Source organism: Schistocerca cancellata, chromosome 6, assembly GCF_023864275.1.
Source record: "Schistocerca cancellata isolate TAMUIC-IGC-003103 chromosome 6, iqSchCanc2.1, whole genome shotgun sequence".
Lineage (NCBI taxonomy): Eukaryota > Metazoa > Arthropoda > Insecta > Orthoptera > Acrididae > Schistocerca > Schistocerca cancellata.
The window spans coordinates 179,822,447-179,833,796 of record NC_064631.1 but is presented as its reverse complement, the minus strand read 5'-3'; the positions used below and the strand labels follow the sequence as shown (position 1 = coordinate 179,833,796).

General features: G+C 43.1%; 1 non-coding gene across 1 annotated transcript; it reads right to left on the bottom strand.

Annotated features, from left to right (window-relative positions):
• Window positions 1–325: 325 nt before the first annotated feature.
• Trnas-cga (transfer RNA serine (anticodon CGA)) lies at window positions 326–400 on the bottom strand. The gene has a single exon. It is a non-coding gene; the product is annotated as a tRNA-Ser (tRNA).
• Window positions 401–11,350: the final 10,950 nt, after the last annotated feature.

Genomic DNA, 11,350 nt, shown 5'->3' with positions numbered 1-11,350 from the left:
GAAACTTCCTGGCAGATTAAAACTGTGTGCCCGACCGAGACTCGAACTCGGGACCTTTGCCTTTCGCGGGCAAGTGCTCTACCAACTGAGCTACCGAAGCACGACTCACGCCCGGTACTCACAGCTTTACTTCTGCCAGTACCTCGTCTCCTACGTTCCAAACTTTACGGAAGCTCTCCTGCGAACCTGCAGAACTAGCACTCCTGAAAGAAAGGATATTGCGGAGACATGGCTTAGCCACAGCCTAGGGGATGTTTCCAGAATGAGATTTTCACTCTGCAGCGGAGTGTGCGCTGATATGAAACTTCCTGGCAGATTAAAACTGTGTGCCCGACCGAGACTCGAACTCGGGACCTTTGCCTTTCGCGGGCAAGTGCTCTACCAACTGAGCTATCGAGGCACGACTCACGCCCGGTACTCACAGCTTTACTTCTGCCAGTACCTCGTCTCCTACCTTCCAAACTTTACAGAAGCTCTCCCGCGAACCGGCGACCACAGGTCAATACCATCCTTATGAGGAAAACTGGCAAGGAGCGAACTGGGAGAGTGCCTCCTGACACAGAACGAATTCTACTCACGCCCTCCCAATAGTCGTCTCTTGCTATGGGTTCCCTTTCCCACGTGGAGAGCTGGTGGCTGTATGTTTTCTCATTGTTCGAGGAGAAGCTTAACGGTCTCACTTCTGTGGTTGAGCAGAGGTTTGGAACTCACGAGTCTGTCTGACTGACTCAATTCCGTTAAAAAAGAGTTTAGCCATTGCCTGAGCCGTAATTTTGGCGAGCTCACGAAGACCGCAGTCTTCAATATGGTGGAAGAATATGTGCACCCTCCTTATTCCGAAAGTTACTTGCGTAACTGATGAGCAGCGATTGATGGGATACACGAATTACTTCCAGAAGTTTCTCTTGCCTTGTTCAATCAGTCGGCATGCTTTTATCCTCGCCGTCCTGAAAGCAACAAGATGTTCTGCCGATGGACTACATTTGAACTTCTGCAGAGATGCACGCCAGGCTCTAACTGCTGAGTCGCATTCTTATCTTACCAAGAAACAGTTTGTCTTCGGAGATAACTGGTTGACTTCCGTGTAAATTCCTTCTGGGATTTGATGTGTAACGTGGCTAATAAGCTTTACCATCTCCTGAATGCTTTCTTTTTGTTCGAATACTAATCAATGAAGATGACCCTGTAATTGTATGAAAGTGTGTCATCTGACTGAAATAAAAACAAAAACTATATGTCCTCAAAGTGGACAAGTCTCTCATTGACTCGACCCTATAGGATTACGTAGCCCCACAGAACTTTGTGTGCATTGAAATCCCCCATCATGAGGAATGAGAAGGGTATTTCTTAAGAAACTTGTTTGTCTCTCTGTCCAAAGGATCACGTAAAGACAGGTATAAAGAACACACTGTGACACTGATAACTGTAAGAACTGTTGGAAGGAGACTTGGGAGGAGTAGCCCCTGTCACTGAGAAAAATAGCCACCCCACCGTTAATGCTTTCAGTGATAAGATCGTCCTTCTTGTAGTGGCTCTTGGCATAGGTGTCTCTGTGGGTCGCAAACGAATGTCTTGTAAGTAGACCCAGAATGATTTCTACTGAGCCCAGAACTTCTGTTCTTCTAAATCGATTTCAGTTCGATCGTGATATAGAGTCCCCTGTGGGAGCCACTGACTAGTTGGGGTTTCCCTTTTCTTTCTATTTCGGCTGCACTGGTGTGCAATAGAAATAAGAAGCAACAGTAGTCGGAACATGAAACTTCAATATTGTGTGAGACAGAGCCAGCTGGTCTGGTAGTTTTATCGCTGTTTTCTTGGTCTATGATCAGCTTTATACTGGATTTTTTTATTTATTTATCGAAGGTGGAGGTTGGGTGGGTGAAGTGTTGTTTTTACTCGTACATGTCATTGAAGTTGTGTATTCTTAATTGGGCGCATTGTTGATGCCTTCGTTGTTGACTTTGAAATGATATCAAAGTCAGATGCAGTTCTGTCTCTGTAGGCGCATCAACGGAAAAACGAATTCGTGGTAGACTCAGATGGATGAGTTTACGTTGAAACATGACTTTTGGTGACTGGTTTCTTAAGGACTGGCGCAAAAGATGTAACAAATTCTGAAGGTTGCATTGCTTTAAAGGCATTTTTGGCTTCACCACAGGGGATTCTTCTCATCACTTTCAGCTCTTGAATTTTTTATTCCCCAGTATTGGTACAGCACTTTCTGTTCCACACTGGGTCATCATTGGAACAGTTTTTACATTTCAGAGGACACATGCAAGATTCATCTGAATCGCGTGCTGGGACTCAACAATTCCCACACATTATGCAACAATTAAATGCTACCGTAGTATGAACAAATTTTTGGTATCTGAAGCATTGAATCGGGTCTGGGTTGAACTTTAAATAGTACAGGCGCACTGAAGGTAGAAATAAATGTTTCTGTTTCTTTCATAATGACTTTTTGTCAGGCTTCACTGCTGAGGCTTGTCCAGGGTAAGTGGACCTACCAGCAGCAACGCCATCTACTGCCTGAGCTTCATAGAGGTGCACAAATCCTCCCACCCAGCACTAAAGGTGCCATTGAAAAGGTGGTCTCTACTGAAAGGATCAGGCAAAGCCATACTACTGCACCCTGATTTTGTAGAGTTGGAGAAGGCCTCTGGCTGTTTACTGTTACAACAAGTTTGAAAAAGTCTGCAGTCATAATAGACTTATCAATATTGAGCAGCTCTAAATAATGCAAGCAGACAGCAAAACTTGTGTATGTTGCCCAATTGGTCCATCCAACAGTCACCCTGTGACAGATGGTGGGTCACTGGTCACCACAATTATTCACTTGATCTTTGACACTTTCACATTAGCTCTAACGCAGCAAAACCTTGAATTTTGTTCTACACACTAGATGTCACGATTGCTGCTTCGACTAGGCAGGAACTGCAACAACAAGTCCATCATGGTATGACCTTATCAGTCAGTTTGAACTCTGATTGTTACAAAAACTGGGTACTTGGAAACTGCTTCTTCTCTGGTAATGCTCCAAATCAAAGTCCAAAGCCTAAGTTTTGCCGCAGAACATGTAGGCCATACTGTGTTGGATGGGCAGCTTGGGTTCTGCACATCAAAAGATCCTGGCTCATGGATGCAGCTACGATACAGTGTATTGGTGGCCCCAACAGCTCCAGTGGGGGTGGCCTCAGCTGAGTTTAGATGTCTGCGGCCTCAGATTCGATGGACTGAGTCCAGTAAAGAACCCAAGACCACCCTAACTTCAAAACATTTATTTTGTGTTGTATATAATTTGTAGTGAGACTATGAGTGGTCTGCCCATAAATAGCAAGGTGACTAAGGGTCCAGTTCATTGATCTAACACCATCCTCGTGGATGGGCACCAACGTTTGCTTCCTTTGGACATGTGGATAAGTCTATAAATCTTGCTCAGCTTGTAATGGTCATCGTCTTCTGCGAGCGGTCATGAGTGCCTGGTCGATTGTTCAGCGACTTGCATGTGGTCAGCCGGCTATGTAACTCCAAAAGTGGTGCGTAATGATATAGTGCTCAAACAATAAACCTGACCCTTGAGGAAGCAAGATACAGGCCTTTACAATTCTGTTACCTTGGGTTCCAGCTACGAAATGGTGCTAGCATCAATAGCAATGAAAAAATACGGATAAAACAGGTGAGGTGCAATGTGCAGAGCTCACTGGGGTACTGTTCTAATGTCTCATCTTACTAAGTGTCAGATGAGGCAATTAGTGCCTTGGGTGAAAACTGAGGGCTTGCTAATATTCGATGTGGTTTAGTGTAGTTACTTAAGGCATTCTATGAGTTTTAACGCAGTAATATTTCATCTGAATCAAATGTTTCAAATAGAGGGAGAATTTTTCTGTCGTCATGGAGAACCCATAGTCGAAAGAACCTAGCAAGGGAATTTTCAGACTTTAAGCTAGTATCTTACAAACTCTGCAGAAAAGGGGAATGCGATTGCCAATCCTGGCAGATCTTTACTGATGATTCAGAGGTAGACAATCTTCTGGTTTTACTGCAGGGAGTGGGAAGAAGGTGATTATTCAAGAGGTGGGTAAAAGGATCGGGAGATGGGAGAGAAACTTGGACGGAGGCATAAGGTTGTAGTAAGCAGGTGTGTTCAAGGACCCGAGAGAATGAGGTCGGCATGGGTGTAATGGCGAACAGATATGGGATTGGGCTATGAGCAGTCATCTGAACAATGCAACGATAAGACTCTGATCCATTCATTTCTATCTGATGAGTGCTTTTGTGCAGAAAATACTTATGCCTTGCGACGTTGGGTGAATCTACACTACTGGACATTAAAATTGCTACACCAAGAAGAAATGCAAATGATAAACGGGTATTCATTGTAGAAATATATTATACTAGAACTGACATGTGATAACATTTTCACACAATGTGGGTGCATAGATCCTGAGAAATCTGTACCCAGAAAAACCACCTCTAGCCGTAATAACGGCCCTGATACGCCTGGGCATTGAGTCAAACAGAGCTTGGATGATGTGTACAGGTACAGCTGCCCATGCAGCTTCAACACGATACCACAGTTCATCAAGAGTAGTGACTGGCGTATTGTGACAAGCCAGTTGCTCGGCCACCATTGACCAGACCACCGAGCGAGGTGGCGCAGTGGTTAGCACACTGGACTCGCATTTGGGAGGACGACGGTTCAATCCCGTGTCCGGCCATCCTTATTTAGGTTTTCCGTGATTTCCCTAAATCGCTCCAGGCAAATGCTGGGATAGTTCCTTTGAAAGGGCACGGCCGACTTCCTCCCCCGTCCTTCCTTAATCCGATGAGACCGATGACCTCACTGTTTGGTCTCTTCCCCCAAACAACCCAACCCAACCCCATTGACCAGACGTTTTCAATTGGTGACAGATCTGGAGAATGTGCTGGCCAGGGCAGCAGTTGAACATTTTCTGTATCCAGGAAGGCCCGTACAGGACCTGCAACATGCGGTCGTGCATTATACTGCTTGAAATGTAGGGTTTCGCAGGGATCGAATGAAGGGTAGAGCCACGGTTCGTAACACATCTGAAATGTAACGTCCATTGTTCAAAGTGACGTCAATGCGAACAAGAGGTGACCGAGACGTATAACCAATGGCACACCATACCATCACGCCGGGTGATACGCCAGTATAGCGATGACGAATACACGCTTCCAATGTGTGTTCACCGCGATGTCGCCAAACACGGATGCGACCATCATGATGCTGTAAACAGAACCTGGATTCATCCGAAAAAATGACGTTTTGCCATTCGTGCACGCAGGTTCTTCGTCGAGTACACCATCGCAGGCGCTCCTGTCTGTTATGCAGCGTCAAGAGTAACCGCAGCCATGGTCTCCGTGCTGATAGTCCATGCTGCTGAGAACGTCGTCGAACTGTTCGTGCAGATGGTTATTGTCTTGCAAACGTCCCCATCCGTTGACTCAGGGATCGAGACGTGGCTGGACGATCCGTTACAGCCATGCGGATAAGATGCCAGTCATCTCGAATGCTAGTGATACGAGGCCGTTGGGATCCAGCACGGCGTTCCGTATTACCCTCCTGAACCCACCGATTCCATATTCTGCTAAAGTCATTGGATCTCGACCAACGCGAGCAGCATTGTCGCGATACGATAAACCGAAATCGCGATAGGCTACAATCCGACCTTTATCAAAGTCGGAAACGTGATGGTACGCACTTCTCCTCCTTACACGAGGCATCACAACAACGTTTCACCAGGCATCGCCGGTCAACTGCTGTTTGTGTATAAGAAATCGGTTGGAAACATTCCTCATGTCAGCATGTTGTAGGAGTCGCCACAGGCGCCAACCTTGTGTGAATCCTCTGAAAAGCTAATGATTTGCACATCACAGCATCTTCTTCCTGTCGGTTAAATTTCTTGTCTGTAGTACGTCATCTTCGTGGTGTAGCAATTTTAATGGCCATTAGTGTAATAAAAAGTAAGAGGAGAATAGACTTCAGTGGAAACAGCCTGCCGAGTTCTCGATATCCGACCGGAGAAGGGGGTGTTATCATTTAAATATGTTTCCAGTGCTGGGGTTGTGTTTGCAAGAATGACAAAACTAAATTAACTATAATTTGCTAATTAGACATGGAATTAAATTCAACAAATTTACTAAATGTAATCTTATAGCTTGATTTCTGTACTTGTGTTTACTTCTCAGAAGTTAGTCCGAAGCCTTAGTTACTTAAAGTGTTCTTTTACTGTGGCTGATCTTGTCCAATTGATAATCTTGCGTTTTCACTGAATCGACAGACGAACTGGAGAGCTTCGGTACTGAAGCAGATGGAGTGCTTCAGATAGCGCAGAAGTTTGGTAGCCTTTAGGTCATAGGACAGGGTTTCTTAAATGTAAACTGAGGCTGGTTACCTTTACATACAATCTGTGAGATATGGAGAGGGCCAGACAGCAGTAGCAGTAGTTTGCATGTTAAATGTGGTCTACCACTGAAAGTTCAAGTCAGTGTGGTATTTGAGAAAGACTACACCGTGAAACAATCAAATCCCAATATCCCTGGGACTGCAACTGCAGAAGATGGTCTCTAACCAGTAGCTCTGTGGGCAATAAGTGCTATGTAGAAACGCTGGCCGCTGAAAAACTTCTCCATGCTACAGAAATTTGTAAGCGATAATGGGTAAACAAATATTCTTCTACTTGATTGTGTTTCTAATGGAACTGTGTGAAAGAGGAATAGCATATCTCCCACTACAGAGCAAATGAGAGAACTCTGACATCCTGAGAGCATTATTTTTTCACATTTTGGCTTCAGTAGTTTTGTGATTTGTTTGACGTGACCTCCTGCTACGATCTTCTCCACTTTGCCAATCTTATCGTGTCACAGTAACACTATATTCTAATGGCCTCAATTATTTGTGGTATATATTTTAATCTCTGTCTTCCTCTACAGCTACTCGACCGAATAGTAGCAGCTCCGGTCAGAGAAAACCATCATAACGACCAGGAGAGCGGTGTGCTGACCGCACGCCCCTCCTATCCACATCCTCAGCTGAGGATGACACGGCGGTCGGATGGTCCCGATGGTCCACTTGTGGCCTGAAGACGGAGTGCTTTGTCTTCCTCTACAACTTCTGGAAGCTAACGCCGTAAAGAAATCTACTATTACCCCAGCCCTTTTGTAGTTAGAGTTCTCCTCACATTTCTTTCCTGGCCAATTCTGTGGGGACTCACAGCTTATTATATTTTAACCGTTCACTTAATTTTAACAGCCTTCCGTTACACCATTATTGCCAAAATTGCGTACAACCAATGGCAGGCAACTGTGTGGTAAATCAAGACAGATATTAAAAGATGCTACCAACAAAGATATGAAGATCGTTGATCACTTTCCACAACACTGAGTAGATCGACGAGATTCGAAGGTCTAAAGAAGTGAAATCTACTGAAGTGAGGAAATGTTATTATGAATGAAAAGAAGTCAGAGTGGAAAATGGAGCAGTGGTAATACTGTCGTTCTTTGTCTTGTAACCACGTGTAAAACAACTACTTATGCCTAATTAATATTTTAACATGAAGAACTGCATAGCTTCCCAAATATCAAATATTTTCATAATTTCTATAAGGTTCCTATTTCTTTCTACATGTTGGTCATGAAAGAAAAGTTTGTGATAAACGAATTCATATCTTTTCGTTAGCTATCTGATTTAAAATAATAAAAGTATTGAATTTTCTTATGCAGTAAATTCACCTCGCACCACATTTTTGTTATAGAACTGTAAGGGCTTACGTCTATTATCATCTTCCTCTTGAGTTTCTTTGTCATAGGTGACCAGTCAGTAAAATAGATAATCCCGCACGCGGCTGCTAAGCCATAGAACATTACTGATGGCATCCTGAAAAAAAAGTTTAAATTAAAATTTAAAGCATTAACATTAGCGTGATGTAAAATAAGGGCAATATTAGAGTCTTAAAAATTGTTTTAATATTTGAATTCCAAAGTAACATTGTAATATTATCATTTCCAGTAAGAAAGGTGAATATTTTTATTTATTCGTATAAATATTACTCAGTACTGTACTGCATTCAATATTGTTGCAAGTTATGGTTTTTCAAAGACACTTTTTTTGCTGTAGAAAGAGACCAAACGTATATTGAAAATTTTTATTGTGTTGTATACTCTTGTTTCAGCATCTATGTTTATGAAAATAGTCACAAAATTTGCTATTACGCTAATTAACATATTTTTCCCAGGAAATTTGTATTTCAGTTGCGTTTACAGATATATTATTAGAAACTTCTTTAGGTTCTTTATTCATTTTTGTCCCGCCCTTTTTTTTCCAGCCACTGATGATCGGTGCATGTTTTTCCACTACATTCAAGACATTACAGAGGGCATGTTCTGCCCATCTCTGGATACAATCACTGCAGTATATTTACACATCATTCGGAGACTCACATCAGTCCCATAACTCATTTATCGCTGAAAGTAGTGATTTTAGCTTCAACTTTCACTCTATTCTTACTGCCATTTCAGGATACTCAGAAGAGTTAGGTTCAGGCGTCAAGTTGACGCTCTGATGTAGCTTTATAGTTTTAAGTCCGTGATTAAGAGAGGTGGGTTTTGCATTTGTTAACTCATGAGGGTCATTTTACTGGTAACATTGCTATGCTGGCTTTTGATGCAGAGGATGCCAACCACGAGTCAAGACGCTACCTGTATTTTTTATGAAATTAAATAACTAGTTCTGAATCTTCTTTCACTGTACCTACCGGCGACCACAGGTCAATACCATCCTTATGAGGAAAACTGGCAAGGAGCGAACTGGGAGAGTGCCTCCTGACACAGAACTAATTCTACTCACGCCCTCCCAATAGTCGTCTCTTGATATGGGTTCCCTTTCCCACGTGGAGAGCTGGTGGCTGTATGTTTTCTCATTGTTCGAGGAGAAGCTTAACGGTCTCACTTCTGTGGTTGAGCAGAGGTTTGGAACTCACGAGTTTGTCTGACTGACTCAATTCCGTTAAAAAATAGTTTAGCCATTGCCTGAGCCGTAATTTTGGCGAGCTCACGAAGACCGCAGTCTTCAATATGGTGGAAGAATATGTGCACCCTCCTTATTCCGAAAGTTACTTGCGTAACTGATGAGCAGCGATTGATGGGATACACGAATTACTTCCAGAAGTTTCTCTTGCCTTGTTCAATCAGTCGGCATGCTTTTATCCTCGCCGTCCTGAAAGCAACAAGATGTTCTGCCGATGGACTACATTTGAACTTCTGCAGAGATGCACGCCAGGCTCTAACTGCTGAGTCGCATTCTTATCTTACCAAGAAACAGTTTGTCTTCGGAGATAACTGGTTGACTTCCGTGTAAATTCCTTCTGGGATTTGATGTGTAACGTGGCTAATAAGCTTTACCATCTCCTGAATGCTTTCTTTTTGTTCGAATACTAATCAATGAAGATGACCCTGTAATTGTATGAAAGTGTGTCATCTGACTGAAATAAAAACAAAAACTATATGTCCTCAAAGTGGACAAGTCTCTCATTGACTCGACCCTATAGGATTACGTAGCCCCACAGAACTTTGTGTGCATTGAAATCCCCCATCATGAGGAATGAGAAGGGTATTTCTTAAGAAACTTGTTTGTCTCTCTGTCCAAAGGATCACGTAAAGACAGGTATAAAGAACACACTGTGACACTGATAACTGTAAGAACTGTTGGAAGGAGACTTGGGAGGAGTAGCCCCTGTCACTGAGAAAAATAGCCACCCCACCGTTAATGCTTTCAGTGATAAGATCGTCCTTCTTGTAGTGGCTCTTGGCATAGGTGTCTCTGTGGGTCGCAAACGAATGTCTTGTAAGTAGACCCAGAATGATTTCTACTGAGCCCAGAACTTCTGTTCTTCTAAATCGATTTCAGTTCGATCGTGATATAGAGTCCCCTGTGGGAGCCACTGACTAGTTGGGGTTTCCCTTTTCTTTCTATTTCGGCTGCACTGGTGTGCAATAGAAATAAGAAGCAACAGTAGTCGGAACATGAAACTTCAATATTGTGTGAGACAGAGCCAGCTGGTCTGGTAGTTTTATCGCTGTTTTCTTGGTCTATGATCAGCTTTATACTGGATTTTTTTATTTATTTATCGAAGGTGGAGGTTGGGTGGGTGAAGTGTTGTTTTTACTCGTACATGTCATTGAAGTTGTGTATTCTTAATTGGGCGCATTGTTGATGCCTTCGTTGTTGACTTTGAAATGATATCAAAGTCAGATGCAGTTCTGTCTCTGTAGGCGCATCAACGGAAAAACGAATTCGTGGTAGACTCAGATGGATGAGTTTACGTTGAAACATGACTTTTGGTGACTGGTTTCTTAAGGACTGGCGCAAAAGATGTAACAAATTCTGAAGGTTGCATTGCTTTAAAGGCATTTTTGGCTTCACCACAGGGGATTCTTCTCATCACTTTCAGCTCTTGAATTTTTTATTCCCCAGTATTGGTACAGCACTTTCTGTTCCACACTGGGTCATCATTGGAACAGTTTTTACATTTCAGAGGACACATGCAAGATTCATCTGAATCGCGTGCTGGGACTCAACAATTCCCACACATTATGCAACAATTAAATGCTACCGTAGTATGAACAAATTTTTGGTATCTGAAGCATTGAATCGGGTCTGGGTTGAACTTTAAATAGTACAGGCGCACTGAAGGTAGAAATAAATGTTTCTGTTTCTTTCATAATGACTTTTTGTCAGGCTTCACTGCTGAGGCTTGTCCAGGGTAAGTGGACCTACCAGCAGCAACGCCATCTACTGCCTGAGCTTCATAGAGGTGCACAAATCCTCCCACCCAGCACTAAAGGTGCCATTGAAAAGGTGGTCTCTACTGAAAGGATCAGGCAAAGCCATACTACTGCACCCTGATTTTGTAGAGTTGGAGAAGGCCTCTGGCTGTTTACTGTTACAACAAGTTTGAAAAAGTCTGCAGTCATAATAGACTTATCAATATTGAGCAGCTCTAAATAATGCAAGCAGACAGCAAAACTTGTGTATGTTGCCCAGTTGGTCCATCCAACAGTCACCCTGTGACAGATGGTGGGTCACTGGTCACCACAATTATTCACTTGATCTTTGACACTTTCACATTAGCTCTAACGCAGCAAAACCTTGAATTTTGTTCTACACACTAGATGTCACGATTGCTGCTTCGACTAGGCAGGAACTGCAACAACAAGTCCATCATGGTATGACCTTATCAGTCAGTTTGAACTCTGATTGTTACAAAAACTGGGTACTTGGAAACTGCTTCTTCTCTGGTAATGCTCCAAATCAAAGTCCAAAGCCTAAGTT